Source organism: Cyanistes caeruleus, chromosome 3 (genome assembly GCF_971803275.1).
Source record: "Cyanistes caeruleus chromosome 3, bCyaCae1.hap1.1, whole genome shotgun sequence".
NCBI lineage: Eukaryota > Metazoa > Chordata > Aves > Passeriformes > Paridae > Cyanistes > Cyanistes caeruleus.
Genome location: NC_141703.1, coordinates 55,426,237 through 55,452,166, shown reverse-complemented (window position 1 = coordinate 55,452,166; position 25,930 = coordinate 55,426,237). Strand labels below are relative to the sequence as shown.

Here is a 25,930-nt window from a genome sequence, read left to right as displayed (position 1 = left end):
AAATATGTGGGTTTTAAAGAAAAATTATATTTTTCTCAGACAGCAAATTCCAGCTTTGTAATACGACTTTAATTCTACCCACTGAATGATAAAATGTAAAAAAAACTCTGAATAACCATGATGCAAGTTGTAGAAACAACTTTTTGAAGTGACAAATTTTTGAAGTGACAAAAACTTAAATAAAGATTTATTTTACTATCTAGCATATTTTTTTCACAATGCTGCATGCCTGATACCAGCATATTGCAATACCACAATTCAAAGCTGAATTAATACTGTCACTTTGTTGTTTTGCACACATATTTTAAAAGTCAGTCTTTAAAGCACAGTTTCACTTGAATTACTGCTCATTCACGCTATGTGCCGTTGCAAGGCTGATTTTTGAAGTTCATCCAATAATGATTTAGGAATGACTTTAGAAAGAATGTAATTGATTGCAATCATAAAGTGCAGCTGTGTACAGCAAAAAAACCAAAAAAGGGTCTCTTACAAAAGAAAGTGATTTAAAATTTAATTGAGATCTGGAGCAATTTTAATTATATTAAGATTTCTCCACCTGTTTGTGTAATGGAAGACAAGATAAACATTTGTGTATAATTCAAATTCATTAATATTGTGATTCAAATTATTCAATTTGATACTTCATATATTAAGGAAATGTTCAATATTAAGTATTATACAGAGCAGGATCGAGTTTGCAGCTTGGGACACCTAGATACAGCTGTCCATATGCAAATATATATATGTTTAGCTGGGTCAAACAGGCTGGTCCCATGCATATGCCATGAGTACTGCTGGATATTGCAGGTAGCACAAGATGACTCTTTCCTTGGCCACTGAAGCTCAACCACGCCCAGTTCAATTAATGTGTTCTAGCTAACGACTCAGCTTTCCAGTCACCAGATATCTGTTTTAAGGAGGGGGAGAGTAATAGCTCTTTGGGGCTCTATTCACTTGGTTAAACATAGGGATCTGGTGTTGTGGGAAATGGAAAAATAGAAACTTCCACAGATGCTGAAGGCTTCAATCTGTAGCCTTAGAAAGAGCTTGGGTTAATGTAATGATGAAGGTACACAGACATTGGGTAGAGAAATTATAAACTTATGTCTCTATAGTTATAAGTAAGAATATGTTTTGAGTAAGTAAGAAATTATATTAGGTAGTTAAAATAGTGTGAAATTTGAACTGTAATAATCTGACCTACAGAGTAAACTAGAGATCTAGAAACTGTAATAGAGGTGGTGTATGAGTATGTGACCTGTCAGCTTAGTGGCTAAGAGACAGAGGCAGTGCAGCCACATTAAGCAAAGGTGATAGGTTAATAAGTAGGAACAAGTTTCATGTCAACTGCCTATTGGACCAAAATGTTATATATTGCTGTGTGAAGAAGAAACCCATGACTACCTTGAGCTATGGCTGACTTGCTGCTCCTCAAACTCATGCCTTCAGACTAACATCTTATCTGGCTACTTGAGCAATAAATCATCTCAAAGCATGGTGGTCCAATCCCTCATTCTTCATCTCAACATGGGACATCTGGGACATCATCGACATTCTGAGGCATCATCTTACAGCTGCAGACATACCTTGGGGCAGTCAAGAGACACTGTCAAGAGACAGTGTGGACAGTGTGGACAGTGGGGATGCCTCAGGATGCATTAAACAGCACTAGATACCTATGTGTTGGCAGTCCCATGCAGGCTCCATCAACTGTGTTGACAAGAGACTTGATTTAGTTGCCTGCAGCTAGAAGATTTAAATGTGGGACTTATTTGGTCTAAACATAGGTGACCTGTGTTACAAGATGCCCTAAGATGCATGTCCAGACTCCTTGATCCAGACTCCTCGATGCTTCTCAGCCAGGTATGGCTTCAGTTGTCACTGGGATGATTCAAGTCACACAAAGGCACATCAAGTCACACCTGATGCTACACTGACATAATTTGAGACCTTAATGTCATTTAAGAGATGTCCAAGCATTTGTATTAAACTGGTGAATGTGACAAGAGAGGCAGAGGGGTCTCTTACCCTTAGGGAATAGCAGCCAGAGGCCAGCCAGGATGGCTTTTCACTGGTGCTGGAGGTGTTGCTTTGGATCCTTGATAAAAATTCCAGATGTCCATTGATTGTAATGAATATTTTTACATTTAAGCCTCAGGTAAAAACCTATACATGGATGCCTAAACACAGGGGGTTTTCTGTTCTGAATTCTATTAAAAAGGAAGTCTAAAAATGTCTATAATAAAAATGGCCATCAAAACCAAGAGAGTAGTCATTAATGTTATTTTTAAATTTAGCTAATAAAATGCTAGCCTCTTTTAAAATTATTTACATTGTCAATACACAATGTTTCTATAGATTTGTATTTACTAAACTCTTTCTTACTACAGCATTACTTGTTATTTCTTTACAAAATAAAACCAAGATCTCCCTTCCATAGAAGTGTATTTAGCTGTATCTGAAAGACCACTCTAAATTAATACATACTAAGTTTCTCTGGCTCCTTTCAGCCTAGTCATTATTCTGTAGGTACAATTAGTCTAGTTCAGTGTAGGGGAATCGTGGGTCTCCTTGTGATGCTCTATGTAAGGAGCAAAGCTGAAGGAAGAGTAAAATGATATGCATGGTTTCTTACTGCATGTCCACAAATACAGTAATTTTGGTAATTCCTCAGCTATCTCCTGCTTAAATTTGGTCAGACCTTGTGGTTTTGTCCTCTTTGAATTTACCTCCACTGGCAGTAGTAGACATACCTCTATACTGCTAAACAGATGTGCAAGGGCAGGCTTTGACACAGGACTCGGATTTGGTCTATCTCCCTTGGTGTTGCCCCACTCCACAGATGAGTGTTGGCCTGCTTTCACTAGCCATCTCCAGATGAAATTTGCCTTAAAGGAAGCTAGCCCTAAGCAGTGTAAATGTGTTAGTGTTTATGTCTCTCATTTAGTGGTGCAGCATATAACCACAGCAACTCTACCCCTTTTTTAAATACTCTATTTTCCCCAAGACACTCTTTCTAAGCTACAATTCATAATAACAATTCCTTTCTTCACAATGCAGCTGTCCAAGTAACATGTTTTTATGAGGTTGTGACCGGTACATCAGCTATAATGTACCTCATCGTGAAGTAGAATGTGGTTCACAGATATCAGCTCTGACAAGGACTGGAAAGTCACAGCACAGTGATATGAAGACTGCCTTCTGTTTGAGTAACTCTCTTTAAGAAACTCTTGTAATTACTTTTTTGTCTAAGTCACTGAACAGCAACCATAAAATTCTGTGTCATTTTGTCACTTGAAATGGCCACCCTGACACTTCACTGAAGAAGTATTGCACCTTTCTCTCTGGAATTATTTGATGCAGAGCCTGTGTATTATAGAAATTAAAAAAAAAAAAATAAAAAAAATTTACACATTTAAAAATACTGCAAACCCAGATTTAATTTAGTTTTGTTTGGAATTCAAGATAATTAACCCTGGAATCAATCTATTTTAGACAAAATGTTTTCAGCTGCAGCTGCAGGCAGATATTTCAGTTTCAGACACAATAGCCATAGTTAATTATCCAGTCCACAATAATTCTATTTAGTCTGAGGAGAAAAAAGCCACACAGGTTTTCATTTACAAGCTTTAAATCAGCAGATGCTGGAACTTAATCAGTTTTTGTCTAATGAGAAATTAAGCACTGTACTTAGAAAATAGATTTCATTCCTGTCTTCTAGGGTGAAAATTTAAATTTACATTTGCCTTAAAAAAACCCAAATTGTATTTTTAGTAGCTATAAGGAAAGTGATATGAGGTTAAGCTGGGAAAGGTCATGCATTACAAAAGATCACACTTAGCATGGAAACACCCTGAGAGATTTCAGCTGTAAAAGTAGACACAAAAGAACACTAATCTATTTCATCACAAATACTTTACAGTTAAATGTACTAAAACCACTGAAATAATCTTTTTTCTCCCTCTAAAGAGAGGGAGTCTTTAACTTCTAAAGAGGTTAACTACTAATTCCAAGATATCTAGCAACACTGGACTTCTAACACAAGAATCAAAACTCTTAGACTTCAGGAACAGAATAAAAACTAAAAATATAATTGGTGTACTGAAAAGAAGCTTTTGTTTTCTTATGTAATGTGAACATGATCTGCCTGATATCATCTTTAAATTCCTTACTTGAGAAGGAAAAGGGTACAGTAATGCTGTAGAACTATTATACAAATAGTAAATATATGGAAATGAACATCCATAACAGGAAAGCTGAGTAATTCTGGCTTTCATTCTCTAGTTTTCTTTTCTTCTTGGGAAAACAACCCCAGTGGTTTGTTTCCTGTCCCTCAAACTGTACAAGGTGATGTGCAGACAAATGCATCTGGTGCGTTTTGGGATCTCCTTAGAAGAAACTATTCTTTTGGGTTGGAGCTGACATTCATCTGGCATATTATTCAGGTGTCTGTACATGAAAACCAGGGCTTGTAGGAAAGGTGGACATATGAGCTGGAAATTTGCCTTACAAAACTGTGGGCTGTGGAGTAGGTATGCACATTGTCAATACTTTTTAATTTGGTGGTTCCTGCCTGATGGAGTAATGTGTAAGCAAGCAATGAATGTTGACACTCAGCAAGAAGGAGTCAAAGTGTAGAGGGTGAGTAGTTCCTGCCACCTCAGTGGTTATCTACACTGCTCCTGGCAGTCCGATGGAGCTGAAGCCATCCAAAGACCTGTGCTGTTCTTGCCCAATACAGTTAAGCCCTTACTATACTGAATGCATTTTGAAGGCGATAACCTTTTTCTCCAGTTACATCTTTACATCTGCTTCACTGCAAGAGTGTTGCCATTGGTTTGTCCTTTCTTCAAGATAGAAGGGCAGGGGACTTTTGAACTTCTGCTCAAAGGATCCACACCTGTCCCTTACAGACACATTGACTTCCACTATTTTCAGCTCCTCTGTCTTATTCAGTAGAACTTACACCCCCGAACTCAATGGGTGTGTGCCGTGGTTTTAAAGGAGTAACTAAAAAGTTACTAGAAAACTTACTTATTTCTTGCTGTGAGATATGGATTAGAACAAGAGCAGAACAGGCTTAAAACTTAAAAGGAATAAAGAAAGTTTATTAACAAAACTACAAGAATAAGAACACCAGAATAAATCTCCAGAAAACCCCTTTATCCCACACTACCCAATCATTCCCTTGTTCACATGACAACATAGAGACAAAAAACTTTGGAACTTTGGTGTTTAAAACAGTCCCAATGCCTGCTAGAGTCTTTTCATCAGCCTGTGTAGAGAAATAGAAGTCTTCTTCTGCTAATCTATGGAGTTTCTCATGAGAAAACTATTTCTGTTATAGTTTCTATTTCTCTGATGCCAGCTGCCCGGAAATCTGTCATCAGGTCACTCCTCCCATTTCACATCACTCTGAGGTGTGTATGAGCCGTGAGTCTAGGGATGTCATTTTAAGGATGAGTTATTTCAAAGGTAAAAGTTCTCTTCATCTGTCTCTGTGAGCTTCTCTGGAAACAGAAGTTTCCTCTTTGCCTCTACAATGGCCCTAAATCTTCAACTATTACTTTTCCTCACTCTGTTCTAGCACCTCACTGTATCACAATTACTCCACTGTTTACTCAAAATCCACAATTTGAACACTCCATTCCTCCCAATATACTCTGTCATGAATTAAAGGAGTTTTTTTCAGAACACTACTGTCCATCTCCATAGCTTTAACAGAAAAATATTTCAGCTTATAAAGCATGTCCTTATTCTCTCTTCCCCATCTAAAACTTAACTCTTTTCTTCACAGTCTTTGATGGTTTTATGATGTCTTTTTTATGCTGATTCTCTCTCTCTCTCTCTCTCTCTCTCTCTCTCTCTCTCTCTCTAGGAGTAATCTGTAAATCTCATCCAGGTAGTAAAAGAGTTAAAGTCTTGGAAAGCTGCAGATGTTCATGGTGTCAGGTTTCAGTTCAGCAGCAGAAACTGCAAACCAAGTCAGGCTGGCCGGCTCCGTTTGTCCCCCCTCCTCCCTCTGCGGCCTTGTCCGGCCTGGAGGTGGGGGGGAAGGCCAAGACAGAGCCTTGTTACCTCTTCAGAAGCCAGAAACCAAAGAGAACAAGAGAGCCCTGGCTTTACATCTTAAGGTGGTGTTCACAAGTTGATTTCACTTCTGAATGGTTAAAACTGCCGCCAATTCTCAGAAATGATCAGTAATTGGTCAGGAGAAAAGACTCCCATCAGTCACCAGCAGCTTCAACTTCCCTAGCTCCCAAAGCTATCTTAAAGGTAAAGTCACCCTATGACAGTGTGATTTCTTCCCCCTTATCCCAACATGCAAACTAATATTACATTAGGCATTTTGTGCATTTCCTCCTGTGCTAATCAGAGGAGGGAGGTATTTGAAACCCTCTTCACACTGTGGCCTCCTGGAGCTCTTTGTTGCTTGTGACATGGGCAATCATGGATTCACTTTAGTGCAGCTTCACAATTAGAAGACTGGGTCTAACAATGCTTAGCAATAACCATTTTATGTGGTATGACATGTGTGTCACAGTGTCATAGAAAGGGACTGTAATTCTTTATTAAGGAGGTGATATAATCATTAAGACAGTGACTGAAATTAATAGTGTTAACCTATGTTTAATTCATGGAAAATAACAAATTGGGTGTTAGGGACTACCTTTTTGTAGGGTAGTCTTGAAAGGGCGGGGAAAAAGTAGACCTAAAGAACTATGTGATTAGTAGATCTGTTAGAAACAAAGAAATTTGAAAAAAATGGTGATTCTTTTTACTTTTTAAATACATTGATTCTGGATCTAATAAAATTATGCGCTTTTAGAGAGGACACATGAGATCCAGGTGGCTACAGAAGACATATTTATGTCCAAAAACTGGAGAAAAACCATGAAGAGTTAAATAAGGTAAAAGATTATATTTCTTTTTTGATACTGGGAAAGTGTTTGTCACTAGGTGTTTTTGAAATCATGTTAGACTTGAGCAGAGGCTACTTTCAGTTTACATGCCACAAAACATGTCCTCATGATATCAGTCATTTCCATGTATCACTGCTAATTATATTGACTCCAATGAACATATTACTTTGGTTGTTTTATACAAGTTCTTGGGTTAGTCAATCCTTAAAATAATCTGCAGATAGAAGTAGTCTGTAATTTGGAATTAGTATTGAATTGTTTGAATAAAATTTGGCTTAAAGAAAAAAAAAATGCTAGTCATTATTTAAAACAATTTCAAATATACATACCTGCTATGCATATACGTATATATAAATTAAGGGGATTATATCTTGACTTTTTTTTTCAAATACAGCAACTATTGACCAAACAGATAACAGTAGCTCAAATTACAGAATGAATTAGAGTTTACTGTGTCAATGATGTGTGGATTATAGACTCCCCGAGCACATACTCACAAAATAAAGCAAATGACTCCTATGGAATCACAATGCATTATCATGACAAAGAATTGGAGATTAAAAATCACTTGGAATAGTTAGGATTTCAGTGGAGCAAACATAATGGGTTTCCTATTGCCAAAGTATTCTCAATTATGGTTTTTATTTTCTGTTTATCCAAGAAATAGCAGAATAGATTGAGGGTGAGTATAAAGGCTATCTCAGCTTCATGAAGGTATTGGGGAGACATGTAAGATTTGAGTCAGGTTAATTCAGTGTGGTTACTACATGTATGAAAAGACTGGAGATAATGAGAAAGTGTTTCAGGTGTGTTGGCATTCCTCTGTCTTACATTAACAAATAGAAAGTAATTCAGACCAGTGGGAGAAAAATTACTTTCAGAAGCTGTTAGCATGAAGAGAAAGAATCTTCTCTACCTGTGAAAGGATTTAGTTCTCATTTATATAACACAAATTTCCCAAGCACTGCCACAGCCTGAAGACAGAGCAGAAACAGAGGCCAAGAACAGCAGAAGCCCGAGAAAGAGCCATGGGTAGGCATAGCCTTCACTGTATGTGAGGAAGAATGGACACATAGTCAAGAGGGTAGATCACACTCAGTGAAGAAGGAAAAGCAGTTTACTTGTACTAAAAGAATAAACAATACTGTACAAAGGCAAATGGGGTAATCATGGATGGTGTACTGGAAATATAGAGTAACTTGTTCAAACAATGTAAAAATGCAATAGGTTTCTTTTTGCAAATTGTTTGTTTTGTGTGAAAGTTAAATTGACAAATTAAAAACCTAAAGGTCCTTCATTTAAAATCCTGCCATTATTCACAACAACCATACCATTATTGCTTGTTAATTTAGTCCTAATTATTATAAAAGAATGAACATGGCAGCTATTATTTTGCTATGTATGATACAGCAAAAAACTCCCCAGTATTCATATCTCAGATCTTTGCTGTCTGTTTACCATTCCTCCTGGACCCACATATCAAACAGCTGCACCTCTCACAGGAAAGCAGAAAACAAAAGCCATACAGTATTAAAAGTTAAGGTACAGATTTTTAAGACTTAAAGGGGATAACTCACACAGGACTTGATTAGACAGCAGTCATTTATCTTAAAGTATGTTACACTGAAATCTTTTAATCTCTGTAGCTTCAGGCACATATTTAAATCACATTGAAGTTAGAGTTGCTTACACTTATCTGTGTTTTCATGATGCAGGACCTTGCATTCAGTGCAATGTGATGGAGCATGTCCAATGGAAAATCTATTTTGATAGTCATGGAAGTATTAAAAAAGAATATGTATTAAAGAGTATTTTCTAAAGGGAACTACTAGAAGTTCCTTGAGCACTGATTGTTTTTTTGACTACAGTAAATATCAGTAATTATTGCAGTAAAAGAGCAGTAAGTGAAGTGCATTGGCAACAAAAGTATTGCCTCTTATAATATTGATACTATAGACATAGCAGCCGGAAAGAATTTCCAGGGACTTCTTATAAAAATTGAAGTCTGCTTGAGATCTCAAAATTTTTTAAAAGCAATTTGATGTTGTATGAGAAGAGAAAAAAAAAAAAAAAAAGAAAAAAAGAAAGAAGAAGAAAGGATCCAAATCCATGATATATTTTTGCTTGAGGCTAATTAAAGAAAATGAGAGTATAAGTTTTGTAATTTGTGAATATTGGCATGCATGGTCAATCAAGGAGGAAGAAGGCTGAGAGCTCATAAAACACAGACCATCTGTCTTCTTTACAGAGATAATTAAGTATAGTACAACCTGTGGCAAAATGACAAAAATATAGATATTCAGTATAAGGATATTAAGGAACCTGATTTATAAGTTAGTAGTTGGTTGATAATTATTTTTCATATAGCATTCAGATCATATTTCTTTTCTCTTGAAATCTATTTTCAAGGAAATACTATTGGTTGGAAGATAAAATTCCAAAAAATATTATATTTGATCATGCCTACAGTTGAACTCTAATAGAAATGTTCAGTTATTTAAAAGAAAAAAACTATTGAATAACTTTTTGTAGTTTAACAAAATAATTTTAAAAGTATTTTTTTATAGTTATTAATATGAAGTCTTCCTAAAATTGGCTGAAGTTGTAACACCCTTTTAGAATGGAAAGTAATAAAGAAAAATAAATGCATCTATTTGCTTGACTATGTTAGAGGAGTGCCTAGTCACCCTAATAGACACTAAAACTTTCCTAAACATATTATTTGAAATATTGTTAAATTGATGTTCAGTGACCCCATGACATCATGTTCTTGGGGTTTTGGTTGCTTCAGCCCAGGGTCCTTCACAACTCAAATTTAATTGTCTGTATTTTCCCCTGTAAGATGTTTGATGGGCAAGTGAAGGCATTTCTATGTAGTGCCCTACAAAACTCTTCACTGCAAGAAACACCAAGGACTCCTGTGAAGCCTATGAAGATGCTGTGACTCTGTGGAAGTTCTTCAAAGTTCTGCTGTAAATGTTGGGTCCTGGTTTTACTGAGATTACTCCTGCTAATGAACTTTTAACTCTCTACATCTTTTAGAAGTTACTGTCATCACACATTAAAAATATGCATAGAGGAATTGAAGGTGAATGTGTGAAAGATGAACAGAAATGTAATTAAAGCAGAATTTTGGTAGCAGAGAAACTGACTACACTAAATGTGCTTAAATCTTTGACATATAAATCATCACAATAATGCATAAAATATAAAGGAAATGCAATTAAATTTGAAGTGGAAAAGTTTGGTATGTGCTCAGTCACTATTTACAGTTCATTAATTTTTCTCAATGTGACAGCAGTATCCCTCAAAAGCATTGGATTTGCTTTAAAATCACAAAAAGAAAGCATTAAAAGGTGACTTGGGTGATTAACCTTCATTAGTCATTGATGAAATTTCTTCTGCTACTCATTGCTTTTCTAGGCATTGGCTAGTGCCTTGCATTTTTCTGCAAAGCTCTGTTGGCTTTGTCATCTTATTTTCTTATCCATTGCATCCCCATTTATCTCCTTTGATTACTTCCTGAATACTGTGCAAACCTTAGATTGCATTAGATAAAATAATAGATCATAAACATATTGATGTCATAACTTTTTAAAATCTCGTCTTCTTCTCTGTATCATCTAATAGAATAGAGGCAAACCTTTGGGGTTTGTAATCACTCTCATTTATAAAGGATATTTTGTTTTGATTGCAAATAAATTGCTTCCAGAGGAAATAAAACCCCACAGCCCCACTAAATGCATCATTTGAAAGCTCTGATAAAACTTAAACTCAGCTGTCTTTGGCTTTTAGGAGGAAAGTGTAGTTTATGCAATCAGAACAGATAGGTATTTACTTCTCCTGAAAATCACACAATCAGCCCTTCCTCTGGGCATGTGGATACACACAGAATTAACTTTGCTCCTGCTTTTCAGACTGATGCCAGCTACTGCAGCTCTGTGGAGATGCCAAAAGCAGTCAGTATACAGAATGGTAGTAAATTTACTCTTCTTTCTGCAGCACTATAAATCACTACCTTAGCACATAGATGGCAATGGTATACATTTATTGTGTTCTCTCATCTTGTACTGCTGTATGCCTGAGTCATTTGCTATTTCAGTAAATTAATAGACTCTTATTATTAATAGATTCTTGACCATCTAGAAAATGCATGTGACTATTTAACACCTTAACACAAGAACAGGTTCTTCTGAGGAGACCAGTGATTCTTCTAGAAAACTTTCATGGCTCTGAGTGTAACATCATTGACCTGATTCAGATGGAGATGTAAAATCATACATTCTGACAACTGTAGAATATTTTTTTCTGAAATGAAAGGTGCTTTGAACTATTAGTATTTAATCTGTGGGATCTAATATATCACTGTTTAGTTTTGAGAAAGAAATCAGGCTGGTAAGCTTTTGTGGGTTCTGCACTACTACACTCACATCATGTTTAATTTACAAAGTACTGCTCATCCATTTTAGATATCTTCCATTTGGGAAGTAGCTGGACAGCAAGACAGTGCAATTCTTTTCCAGAAGTCTTTACAGAGTGCTGATAAATTTGCAGTCCTTTCAAGTATATCTTACTGAAGGTTTATAAAAGAAGATTGTTGCGTGGGGAGGAGATCACTAGCTCCTATGGAGCATATTAACTAAATCACACATCATGCTAAGGAGTTAACACACTCAGGTCAAATCATCTGTCTTTTAAAATAAGATTTATCATTGAGTTATTAAAGTTTTGTCTATTATCCTGAATAGTCTTTTATTGGTTCAGACAATCTTTTGTACCTTCCCAGCATGAAATTACGATAAAAGGTTGAGTCCTACAGATGTCTAAAATGTCCTTGAAATGGAAAGGGAAAAGGGCCTAGGTTGCATTTCAAAAATGAATACGTATCACTCATCACAGAAAAATGAATTTACTGTATTCATTAGATGGTCTGTGAAATAATCTTCAATTAAATGAACAAGAGACTTCTAGTTCCTATAAAGATACAAATTTAATCTTACATAGTTTTTTTTATTTCCTTTTTTCCACATATCAAAATTGTGGTTTTGTTAAGACAGCAAATGGAAATAGAATAGAAAAGCAGCCATAAGAGAACTCTCAAACAGCATGGTAGCAAACAGAGTTTTACAATTCTTTTAGCACTCTCAGAAGCAATGAAAGGTTTACTTGGGCAGATAATGTAACATAAACCCATAGATGTAACATTTCCCTTTTATACCAATTTATGCCTTAGGACATGACCTAATGAAACTTCCCCATGCACACGTGGGGAAGAATGATGGCAGCACTTATGGCCTTATTTTGTTTTTGAGGTAAAGAAAGATTGTCTAAATTTCTCTTTTGCCTTTACATGTATTATAATGATTATTTGAGTCACAGAAGTGCCAATGGACTCAGCTATGAGTAAGACTTTCTTTTTAGATACCACATAAGTACATAAGAGACTTTCATCTCCAAAAATCTGAGTGGGAAGAAGACTGATGTATGCTACAGCTAGATAGTGGGGAAAAAACCCAAAGAAACGAGACAGGGGAAAATGAATCATAGTCTATAAACAAATAAAAATCAGAGATTGAAGGCACATTTTCACTGAAGTGTGAAATTACTCCCTCACAGGAAAGACAAAAAATATTTTTTGGGAGGGACAAAAAACTGCTGAGTGTTCAAAAGTGTGTTGTTTTTGGCTAGGGTAGTGTTAATTTTCTTCATGCTACCTGGTGTAGGGCTATGATTTGGATTTATGCTGAAAACAGTGTTGATAATTCAGGGACATTTTTCCTGCTGCTGAACAGTTCTTACAGAGTCAACCCTTTTCTGCCTCTTGCTCCATTGTAAGGAAGCTGGAGGGAACACAGCTGGGGCAGCTGCCCATGACTGACCACAGAGGTGTTCCATATGGCATCATGTCAGCTGATATAAAGCTGTGTCGTTCCGATTGGGAACGGCTATAAAGAACGACATGGACTCTCAAGGGAGTCACAACACGAGAATTCTCTGGTTTATTACTTCAGGCCTGTCTTATAGACAGATACGTGGAAAGTACAGAAGGGAAACTCTTATTGGTTAGCAAAGTGCTACATCACCATCATTGGTCAGGGGGGCTCACCATCCCCCTGACTCCCTCCTGCAAGGAAAACAAGAGGACAGACAAACAGCACCTGGCAGTTGTTTTCTGTCTCTAAGGATTGTTTTGAAATCCTCCTATGATTTTTCTCAGGCTAGCTTCTCAGGCAGGACTGAGAGGCCATGGGCCTGCAGCCTGCTCCAAAGCTAGCATCCATAAAGCTGTGGGAAGAAGGAGGAAATGGGGGAACACTCAGAGTGATGGCATTTTTCTTTCCAAATCACAATTCTACATGATTGAGCCCTGTTTTCCTGGAGATGGCCAAACACTCTCCTGCCAATGGGAAATGGGGAATGAATTCTTTGTTTTGTTCTGCTTGTGTGCACAGAACTCATTTTGAACTGATTTTGTCTCAATGCATGAGTTTTCCACTTTTACCCTTCCCATTCTCTGACCCATCCCCTGGATGCATAAGTGAGCAAGTGGTTCTGTGTGGTTTACTTGTAAGCTAGGATCAAATCACAACAAATGGGTAGAACTGAAGCCTAACTATGTTTGTTACTAAAACATGAAACTGGAGCTTCTGATTTTTCTAGGAGACAAACAGGAGGTTTGAAGGAATTAAAAAAAAAAAAAAAAAAGGAAAAAAAAAAGGAAATAAAAAAAATGAGGAAAAAGAAAGAAAGAAAATTCAGGGAGTATAACTTCTGCACAATATACATGGCCCAAATTCAATGAGTGCCCTCCAGGATATTTTCATACTGCAACTGAATAATGGCTGAGAATGCAGCCCATGCTTCCTTATAGAAAGATATTATGGAAACTTTTTCTGTCCCTGAAGTTCCCTGGGCTTCTCTCCCAAAGTGCTCCCTGTGCACTCTGTTAATGGGAGAAGTAGAGGCCCCCCCAAGCCCTGGGATTTTATTCATTATCCCCTGGACCAAAATGAATAGTGAATATTAATGATACTTACATCATGTCATGTCTCTGAGATTTTTAGCAGCACTTTATAAGATTTTACCTGTTTCTTCAATCTGTAGTTGCTATAGAATCATTCTTTTTTTAGCAAAAGGAGTGAGTGTCTAGTGAAACAAGAACTGTTTCCATCAGAAAGAATCAATCCTGTGTTTCTTGCATTGCTCCCTTCTCAGCTGGTAGCCATAATCTTCCCTTCATTTTCTTCTCCAACATGGTATTTGCCCAAGACCTTATGCTGAAACAATGACTGAAAATAAACCTCTCACCTTAATAATATGCTTTTACTCATTTAGTCCAACAGTTTGAGGACATTATCTGCACAGTGAGCAGATTTCATTTTTGAGACTGTGTTCTGCTACTGCCTGACAAATTGCAAACTTTATTTTTACTGCAAAGACAATCATTGCTTTCCTTCAGTAGTTTAGCCTGAACCTTAACTAAAATTCATAAAGGGTTCTGATCCAGGGCTAACAGAAGTATTACTGGCTTAAAATGTATCACTTAAACGTAATTGCTCTGACAATAAGTTAAATCCCACAGAGGAGAATTGTTTTGTCACCTTGGCAATAAAGTCATTTGGAAAGGATCAGAGAACAGCTTGTAGGGCTGATCAGGGATTCACCAGGCAGAGAGGCTAGAAAGTTATAAAAAAAAGAAAGCAAGTAAGTTGTTTGATCTGCTTTAGTCTTCTTCAGCAGCTAAGGATGAAGGAAAGCTATTTATCCCAGGGGCAAAATAAAGCAGAGAGGGGCAGAGCATATGTAAGTTCTAAAAGGGTTCCAGAGAAGGGCTGAGCCAGAATAAAATAACAAATGTTTTGAAAGAATGTAAAAAAACTGTGTATTTTTAAAAATTGCTTTATAATTAATTTTGCTTAATTCTTTAACTAAAAACAATAGTATACTCACATTTTTTTTGTCTGTATTTTCCTTCTCTTCTGCTGGCAACAAATTTGGAGAAGTATTTTTGGAAACTCCTGTGGCTATCTTTATTTCTAACCTACTAAGAAGAAAAGTCATGGCCATTTGGTTTTGGATTCATCACATTGTTAGAAAAGTATCTGTTCTCTCTTATTAACTTCAAAAGCAACACAACCAGACTGTTACTGTAAAGATGAGGAAGGACTGACAAGAACTTCTGAAATGCCTGCACTCATCCTGGCTCTTGAAAGGTCTGGATTGTTTACAGGCAGCTACAAAGCCAACCCAAGCCAAAACACATCAGTGGAAATACATCCACTCATTTAAATGAATTTAAGGAAGAGTTTTCATTGCATCTTTTCCTGATTGTGATGCCTCCCATCAATTAAATGATGAGGACAGGTTTGTGATTGTCAACAATGTGCCTTGTCTTCAAAAGTAATGCAATCTGGTGGAAAGAAAACCAGTAGGCTGAATCATAATATGTATTTCTTTCTTCCTTGACAGCTGCTCATTTTATAATTAATGTATATCTTATTTGGCAAGGTATTTCCACTTTAGGAATTGTGGAGAATTAGCTTCTAAAGTACTATTAAAGGTATTCACGTCTGGGGCAAATACTAGAAAAATAATTTTCAAGATATGGTGGAACATCAGAACAAAAAATACATTTGAACTTTGGAAAAAATTTGGAAAAATAAAAACACCCAAATTTTAACTGTGTCCCAAACATGACAGAAGAAAAGGCCAAGGAGAAAGGGACAAAATGTAAAGCATTATTTATAATTTTCTTTCTGTGTTCCAAACAAAGAATCTTTTTTTTTGCCTTGGGTTCCACCTGTATTATGCTGATTTTGTATTTTTCTCTGCAGAAGATACAAATAACTAAACCAAGTATAGCTTTTGTTGCTGTGGAGGCATTTTAATTTTCTCTAAAAATGAAGAGGTGTAATCTTTCTTCCTCTTTCTAACATCATGGGCTTATTCATCTGCCATTCGCAAGAATTAGATGATAATACAAAAGTCTTGTGTCATTTGAATCAAGTGTTTCCAAACCTTGAATGATTACAAAACCCTCTTCTCTGTTCCTTCTGCTGTTTTTTACAACGTTTTTATGCAAACCCAAACCAATTTCCTGTTGTTGAACCATGATTCAGCAATATGATATGTTAACTAACACTGAGTATACAGCAAATTATTTCTGTCCATGCTGATACTGATTTCCTCAACTAATCCATTAAAATCTAGTGTGAGGGAAGAGAGAGATGGAACTCTACATTTCTGATGCTTTTTGGACTGGGTGTGTGTACATGTCTTCAGCTGATTTAAATAAAACAACAATCAAGACATAAAATGGAATAAATTCTTTACTGCAAGGATGGTAAGGTCCTGGAAGAAGGGCCCAGAGCAGTTGTAAAAATTTCTGCAATACAATACTGGAACTTCATCTTGAAAGACACAAGATAAATATCCCACATTCTTTCTGGTTTGAATCATTTGACTTATTTTAGACACCACGATTTGAAGATATAAGCTTCAGATATGACTTCACATTTACTTTAAGAGGAGCCTGGGGCACACAGCTCTGTGTATACAGCCATGACATCTACATTATTTATATGAGGCATGACCAACAGCTGAGTTATTACACTCTGAGATGGGAGTCTCTACCTTCAAGAGATAGTAGAATTACATGGGTCACAGATAAAGCTCTGTGGTACATTCAATTCATATTGTTATTTTGCTGATTTTCACATTTTATTCACTTTTGCCCTTTCTTTTTCCCCCATGTTTTTATTTCTGTATGAAGCTATGGTTTTGTTTTCTGCTTGGATTTTTTTTTTCCTCAGTAGTTCTCTTTTTTATAACTAGAAATACCTTTGAACACCTTGGAAATACCATTTGCCTTTTAATAAAGATATATGTAAATCCACAAATACAAATGACACACAAACCTTAAAATCCTATTTGGTATTCTCAATGTTGTCCTTTCATCCCAATTGCAGAGTGATTTGTTCATCTTAATAAGCAGATAGGATTTTTCCAAAGCTAATTAAGTAGCATATTGCCTGCATTGGTATGTTTGACTGCAGTTAGTTATTTGCTTTCATTCATTCTTGTAGCAACTACAGAAGTCAATTTTAACTCATGCCAGAAGTCTAGACTTGATATACAAATTTTGTAATGCCCTGAGCAATATCTTGAAGAACCATGGCACTATGCATGAAGTATTGTGCGAGGGACACCAGGGGGAGAGCAAGAAATTATGAACCATGAACTATAGGATCAAATATCTGTCTTTGTCATGACTCTTCAATTAGTTGATTAAATAATTCACTAAGAAATACTTGGATGCTGATGCATATTTTATTCCTATAGGCAAGCTGGCTATTAGAAATCCTCTTTTCATTCTACAGTAATTACTTTTTAAAAATTTGTTTATCTTTTTTTAAATTCATGCTTTTAAACATGTTTTATATTCTCTAAAGTACTGAATTTGTAATCTTTAGCTGTGTTGATGGCTACTGTTTAGGGAAAATATCTCAATACATGCAGAATTCAGTACAGAATCTTGGACCTGTGTGATTAGCAGGAGTTGGATGTTAGCTTATTTATGTATAAAAAAATCTCAATAGATTGGCCTATATCCAAAAGGTAAACTACCTCATCTCATTTGTCGTGGTGGAAGTTTATCCAGCCAATGGAATAATAGCCTGAACTTGGTGATAAATTCAAAGCACAAGCAAAAACAACAACAAAAACTAGTCAACCAAAAAAAAGTCACTTGATTCATGAGAGGGCTAAACTACAGATGAAATTCTACTCCCTTCTTCAGATTATGGGTAAAACAAACCAGTGTTTTCTTTTATGGAGGTAAGTGTGCTAGGAAATAATCTTGCCTAAAATTCATGATTTAAAATTTAGTGAGGTACCCTCAAGCTCTGCTATGAAAGACCTCTTTCAATGGCACAAATCTTTATTATTTTTTTGCTAAGGCTTAGAAGTTTCAATATTTTTACCTAAGAGACACACCTGAGTGCTTATTGAAGAAAGCTTTTGATTTTCCTTCTTTTGAGAAAAATAACAGTAAAAAAAAAGATAAAAATACATAAAAATACTATTTTCTTTGTTAGTGTTTTGCCACATTTTCCTTTCACTAACTTTCACTATATTTATACAAGTATATAAGAATTGCTCTGTTAGATTCCTCTAGCCTTAAATCCTGCATCTGACAATGATTGTTAGATATTTAGGAGGGAGCACATGAATAAGGCAATTTTATAGATGCTGGCAGTCTTTTATCCAGAGAATTCCTCAACTAGAGGTTATGCCCATCACCTTCCTTCATGCATATTCTAGTCTATTCCTACTTTGAAATCTCACATTAACTTTCAAAATCCACAGTTTTTGTAGCAAAACTTCTGCAATTTATATCATAACAACTCAGGTAAGAAGCATGACATTTTGGATTTAAAGCTTCTGTCTGAAATTTCAGCAGTGATCCCCCTGATCTTCATACTATGAAAATTCAGTAGAGTAGCTTCTTCATCACTTTTGCTGTATCATTGATGAAAGTGTTTCTCTTCAAGGTATTTAAACCTCACTAACATTTCTTTGTACAGAAACTGTTCAAGTCCTCTGATTTTACTTAATGCACTTTTTGACACCTTAAAAAATCTAATCTACCTTGCATGAGATGGGGCAGCATCAGGAATGTACATCTTATTCGTGAAACAAGAGCATGCCAGATTGATACATGGACATAACGCTGTTTTATTCTCTATTTTGTATTCTATTAACCCTTTCACCAATGTTAAGCAGGAAGATGATATTTCATCAAAAAATCCTCAAGTGGATTTGCTGGTTTAATACCCTTGTCTTTGTAATTATTTAATACATTCAAGACACGTCACTATGGGGAGATCATGGGCACTATGATTAACTCTCACAGACCTTTGAACATTTGCCTTTGGCAGGGTTCTATTTGCAAAGAAGGCAGAACATTTGGAGCAGACTCTATGGTTTTCCTCATGCCCACCCCTACTCTGGGTCATGCACTTGCAGTGGAGATTAAATGAAGATTTCACCCTAGCCCCCAGGAGGGTTTCTGCTGAGTGTGTCTCAACTCAGCAGAAAATGGAGAGCATTGATAGGCTGACTATGCAAGCCTGATAACATTGTTTTACCTTGGTGTGTTGTACAGTCTACAGACTGGTCTTCCCAGATGGGTAGCAGAAAGACAGAGCACCTACCTTTTATTACACAGGCTGGCACTGTTGTCAACAATGGAGTTGGCACTGGGAAAGGAAGGGGAAAGGATAATTCTTGTCTGGGTAAATATAGCTCAGGACTGTAGAAGAGATGTGTGTGTCATACTTGTTTGCTAAAAAAAGCCTTGTAAAAAAGAGAAGTGCTACACTATCCTTTAGAAAATGATTGAGCAGGTTAAGTCAGGGAATATCTGAGAGCTGGGACACTTCATCTTATATAGAAAAGCTGTAGAACTCAGTTCCTGAATGGGAATGTGCAGCGCTCCCTTAGATGTAAGGCATTCCACCCATTCTGTAAGAGTGTGGGTTACCAGTAGTTCCTGCATCCTGTGTGCCATTGGTATGGAAATATTTCTATGGCTTGGTGCATCAGAAATGTATCCAATGGCACTGGGCACCTATGTTTAGGCAGCTAACATGAATCCAGAGGGCTGGATTCAGTTTAGTGTTTTAGACAGTGAAATTTAGGTAACTATCTGTCCAGATGTTGTTATCTAAACTGCAGGTATAATGGACACCTTGGACACCAGCCCAGTTAAGTCTGCAGCTATATCCTGTGGTGGTGTTCTCCTTCCAGCAGGACTCAGGGACATTCTGAGCTTTATTGCAGTACATAAATAAAACCTTTAATCCCGGGAGAAATGTAGACAATATAAATTTGCTCATTGCTAAATATTTAAGAGATATTGAATCATCAACATCCCAACATTCTGTTTTGGAGTTTTCCCACTATTTGTGGACCATTAATGCTGAAATTGATTAAACAGGATTTGTACATTTCAGACAGACCTTTTGGTACTCAACCAAACATTTACTAGATGCTGAGAGCAGGTGTCTATTTTCTTACCTCTGCTGATAGGAAGGAATATTTGTGTTCAGGAACATGCATGTGAGGTTGTTACAATCCAACTTCTTCGGCATGTTTTTCAGGAATGGTCAATAATTCTTGAAGCTCATTGTCTGCTGGGATGTTTGATTTATTTCTGGGCTATTATATTACTGTCTTCTGAAGTAGGTAGGGAGGTGGATGAATGACTTTTCTATTCTTGCTCACTTTCACACTTCAATCAAACTTTGCAAAGTCTAAGAGGCCAGCTTGTTGTTTCAATCATGCTTTGGGTAGTCCCTGGTGTATGGCTGGTAAAAGAAAATATTGATGAAGTGTAGTTTTTCGGGTGTGGCTTTTTCTCCTTTGGTGAGAATATAAAAATATTTGTCTTTAGTGACTTAATTTTAAAGCTAGACACAGACCTTGAATGAGATGTTATTATTACTACTTATATTCTTGAAGTAGCACTGATGGTTGTCTTAGGAAAAAGAGGCAAGAGTTCAGATATGAAACTTTTGATGATATATTTATTTATTTTTTCATTTTGGTCATCACATTTAAGATATTCTCATGATACTGTTTAATATTCATATTTCTAAAATTGTGTAACATATATAGCTGTGTAATAAGGATCAAACTACTGATGCAAGTGAACTTGGTTAGGTTGAAATAAGTATTCTAGATCTTTTGATTTGATTAAGATGAGACAAACATCAGCCACATCAAAAGTATTAATAATCAATATAAATTTTTGTAGTATGGATCAAAGTCTTATTAATTTTATGTGTTTACACAGCCACTTTAGAGCTTTTGGGTAGTTTAATTTTTGCATCTCCCCAAGCAATGCCAGTCTTCTGTTCAGTGAGCAGTAGGCTCAAACCTAAGTAAGAAGGCTGGAATTAAAGATACAACCATCACCACATAAACTGGTATTAAATCTAAAATTTTATTTAATTACTAACAGTTTTCTGAATATTATTCATATTTATAGAGCAGTGCCTTACAGGAAAAGACTGAATAGCATTTCATGAAATATTCTTCTGAGAAGGCAGCAAAAAGTGCAGAGTTGTTATTTTCTTTTTTTTCTCCCCTGTTGGATTTAATTAACACACGATGGACTAATTTTAAGGAAGGAATTTATTTTCACTTAGTTGGGGATTATTTGCTAAAACATGCAGAGGATATTCAAGTTTTGGATGTACCTGGCCTATATAGCAGTAAATAATCTAACAGTTCATTTACTTTCAGATCCATCTACACACCTAATATTGCCTTTTTGCTTATGTGTGGTGTTAGCTTTTTTTTAAATACTCATACATTCTTTTGTATTAAGGAGTAAATTGTTTTCTGAAGACAGCATCTTTGGGTTTTGATTCATACAAATGCTAGTTCTGAGTGAAGGGATACAAGAAAAAGGAATGTATGGAAAGAATACTGCATAGAAGATTGTTCACAATGGAGACAGAATAAATAATAATATGAATAATAGGAGATAATATGAAAAAATATGAAACTTTCTTTCAGAATATGCTAGTTTGCATTTGATAGTTCCCTAAATCATATATATGTATATATATATAGCACATTCTAATTAACACTCCTACAATTCAGCCTTTCTCTTCTGAAGCATGTAAGAAATACAATTTCACACAGTTTGCAGTGATTTTATGATTTTTTTTATAGGCTGGATATAGTTATTTTTTCCCCAACAAATTTGACTACCATTTGACTACTGACATTTGACTACATGACTACTATCATTTGCCTTATTGCTGTCATTCTACAAGAAAATAATAAAATACCATAATGATGGAAACTTTGATAGTTTCCTCAGTTTAGCTTGAAAGATATTTCTTTTTTTTTCTTTGACCACTGTGGAATTTTGTATATTTTTCAGTTTTGAAACTTTAAATGTTTAATGCTGTTGAGTTCTGTGGTGTAGTGACCTTAGCTACCTGCCAGAACTCATCTGTTCTCTCTCTCTGCCTCCTCAACAAGGCAGGGGGAGAAAATAAGATTAAAAGCTCATGGGTCAATATAAAGACATGGACATCACTCACACTGACTACATTCATGGGCAAAACACACTTGATCCAGAAAAAATGAACTTAATTTATTGTCAATTAAAATAGATTTGAAAGCTACATGTGCAAACATTCACCAAAACCATTTAAATAAATAATTAATGGAGGCAAATAACTGCAGATGTCAATTAAGCAGTGCTATTTGAAAATTTCATTTCTTGCAGCTCAAAAGGAGGATATTTTGAAGTGTGTTTTTAATGGTGCTTAAGAGGCAAATGAAATAACAATTTAGACAGTGCATAAAGCTTTTAAGCATAAAATATAGTGTTTGATTTTCCCTAAAAGCATCCACTATATGTAAAGAGTTTGCATAGGCAAAATGAAAGATAAGTAGCCTATAATTTAAAGAGAAGCCAGTGTTGCCTTTTTGTCTGTATTCTCCTCTTGTCCTGTTGGGAACAAATTTGGAGAGAAGTATTTTTGGAAACTCCTGTGGCTATCTTTATTTCTACCCTACTAAGAAGAAAAGTCATGGCCATTTGGTTTTGGATTCATCACATTGTTGGAAAAGTATCTGTTCTCTCTTATTAACTTCAAAGGCAACACAACCAGACAGTCACCGTAAAGATGAGGAAGGACTGACAAGGTCTTCTGAAATGCCTGCACTCATCCTGGCTCTTGAAAGGTCTGGATCACATTGATGGAAATGCATCCATTCATTTAAATGAATTTAAAGAAGAGTTTTCATTGCATCTTTTCCTGACTGTGATGCCTCCCATCAATTAAATGATGAGGACAGGTTTGTGATTGTCAACAATGTGCCTTGTCTTCTAAAGTAATGCAATCTGGTGGAAAGAAAACCAGTAGGCTGAATCATAATATGTATTTTCTTCTTCCTTGACAGCTGCTCATTTAATAAGCATATTGAACAAAACCTTAGAGCAGTATTGCTAGACCAGTGAGTAGAAAGAAGCAGAATTATACACAATTTCATTAGATCTGAACTTTAAGTTATATTTATCAAACAGAACTACAAGTTTGAGGCATATATTAGACTTTTTTTGACGTGTTTTCTGATAAGTTATGCTATGATTTGGAAGGAGCTGTTTGTTTGTGTTTTTTTTAATTTTAGTTCAGTTATGGATTTAGTTTTATAACTTTTTCAATATCCTAAATTAGATTTTGCAAATGTAGAAGCTATAGATGCATTAAACTTTTAGGATTTACACTTTTCATCTGCAGAAACAGTCTTTCATCTGAACATGTCCAGTCTGGATAATTCCTCATTTTACGGTGTTCAAAAAGAGCAGAATATGATGACCAGAACACTGGAAATTGAGATATTCTAAGGAGTTAAGAATGAAGAGGCTCAACAATAATTTAAGCATGTTATGTAGAGCATCTGGGATATGGGAATTTCATTTATTTAATTACAGCTATCACTAGGTAAATCAGTTTATAGAAGATACATGAGCCTGGAAGACTGAGATAAGTTTTTCTGTTTAACCTCTGCTGTCTGAAAAGTTGATGTCTTGGGTAGAAGGCTCGCTGAATACTAATTGTGCCATGGTGTCTTGCAAAGCAGGCTGGTTTATAATTTTGCTTTGACTTGGATGTAACAGCTATCTTATGAGACTGGCAACCCGCTTATTCTCAGTTGCACCCGTGCATGCTGGAGGACATACATGAATAGTTCTCATCCCCAGATGTTCACCGCTGTTTTCAGCAGAGATTCCAAACTTTAAATGTTGGTACCTTGCCAGAAATTCTAAATTCTGGACACTATTTGCGTATAGTCAGGCAGATGGCAGGTACCCTCATTGTTAATTTAGAAGGTTACAGCTCCTGGCTTAAAATATTCCATCTTGATGTTAGTACTTTAAAAAAAACTTTTCTTTTGTCTATGGCTGAAAATATATCTGTTTTGATAATATATAAAATAATGTACCATATATGTACTGAATATGTAGTTCATAGAAAAGAAAATACACGCATGTAAATCTCCCCATGTACGTCATAACATCTTGCACCACTTGTATTTGTGTGCACTTTAATGTATCTATCTTTATGTACATATATAAAAAACCACATTTTTTGATAAACAATTGAAAATAGTAATTCTTTTTACAGGAATCAATAAAAAAATACCTGGCCACTTTCAAGGTTTATTAGTCTTGATATAAATGTAAATGACTGAGGCAAGTCTTCATTTTATCTAGAAATTAATTTCTTTTTCTGTACTGCTACAAATTGATTTGAGCACAAATGGATTCTATTTGTTGCCAGGTAAGGAAACTTTCATAATTTACACTTCAGTGTGGACTAAACTTCTAAACTTTGCCTGTTGGCAGGAATAATGAGACCATCAGAGCAAAATAATAGCTCTGATAGAACAGAGTACCTTCTGTGAAATGTAATATTTTGCAGAGGCATGATGAAATCTATAATACAGCCAACTGATTATGAATTAAGCCATCTGACATCAGAATATGATCCTGATGGCTGCTAGAGTTATCTTAAGTGCTTCATTTAAAATCCAAAGAATATGGTTGATTTTTTTGTTGGCCTCAATAGTGGCATTCGTCACCGAAAGTAAAAATATTAATAAAAAGGAAGTGGGTTTATTCCTTTCTTTCCTCTTTCCCTCTGTATTTGCCCTCTAAATTTTAGTGGTTTACAGTAATGCATTACACAAAATACATAAAGATTTTATCATTAACAAGCTCCTTCAGTGCAGATGCTTTCAGCAGTAAAACACAAAGTCTATAACCTTAGTTTAGGTTTCTGATCAGATTCATTAGAGAATGTGAGATTTCCTGCTTCAACTCGTGCTGTAATATTGAAGGGCCCACATTCAAGTCCAGGTCTTTGCATACTTTCCCCAGGTATAATCCTGTGCCAATATTATAAAAAAAAAATTAGTGAAGCTCCTGGTAAAATCAATGTTATGGTTTATATATATTCATGTGGAAGTCCTATGGCTACTGTTCTCAAGCAGAGACAAAAAAAAGTGACAAGCCAGATAAAACACTGAAACACACCGAACTGTAGAGTCACGCTCTGACTGAAGTTTTATGTCATCCATGCAATATCCATAAAATGAAGCAGGGAAAAGACATTTTAACATTTTAAATTTTATCATTTAGGGGTTTCTCATTAAATAATTAGAGGTCTAATATCCACAGTTTACTATTTTAGACAATCAAATATTTGTTCTATTTAGTCTGCAGCTACACTGGCTACAGGATCTATCTGGTGGCATCCCAAAGAGCAAGCAATCTGATCATAAATACTATTGTTTGTGACACAATTGTACTTATACCAAAGACTTGGATAAAGAAAAGGGAAATAAAGGCAGGCTAACTAACAGATGAGACTTAAAAATAAATCCAGTAAATTTTGGTGGAAATTTATTCAAATCATGCTACATCTGTAGATATTAAACTCAAGTCAATAGAGATGTGTCACTGAAATGAAGTTCTGTGTCAGTATAAAGTCTCTTTTCTTGCCTAGCAGTACAAATACAGTAAAACTAAGCAGCAGCTCAAAGACTTAGAGCACACTTGTAAAATTTTCTGAGTAGAAATAAGATGATATAAATCAGGAAATATATGAAAACTCTGGAGAGTAGCTGTTAGGAGATTTCAACCTCACTACATGTTGGCATCTCCATTTTGTCTGTAAGTCCAAAAGATACTTTTATGATTTGCTTGAACTATCTGAATATAAAACAGGTCATAGAACTTCTGTAACTCTATATCAATTTCTGGATGCATATATTATTTGAACCATAATGACTCACCCACCATTAATATGAGGATTTTGCACATTTCAAGTACATGTACTAAAAGTGTTTTTATGAGGAACTGACACTTTTATTTGCTATAATATTTATTTACAGCTTGGTTCTATGTGAGTTTT

The 25,930-nt window shown here is 35.6% G+C and overlaps 1 long non-coding RNA gene across 2 annotated transcripts in view; it reads left to right on the top strand.

Annotated features, from left to right (window-relative positions):
• The first annotated feature begins 1,057 nt into the window (after positions 1-1,057).
• Positions 1,058-25,930, top strand: part of LOC111932570 (uncharacterized) — a 46,166-nt gene continuing 21,293 nt past the window's right edge. Inside the window, exons 1-2 of one of the 2 annotated variants that reach the window (XR_015284560.1) lie at positions 1,058-6,276; positions 6,830-8,748. This is a non-coding gene — a long non-coding RNA (uncharacterized LOC111932570). Of the gene's footprint in view, positions 6,277-6,829; positions 8,749-25,930 lie in introns of those variants that run through there. The other variant, XR_015284561.1, reaches the window with a different exon arrangement.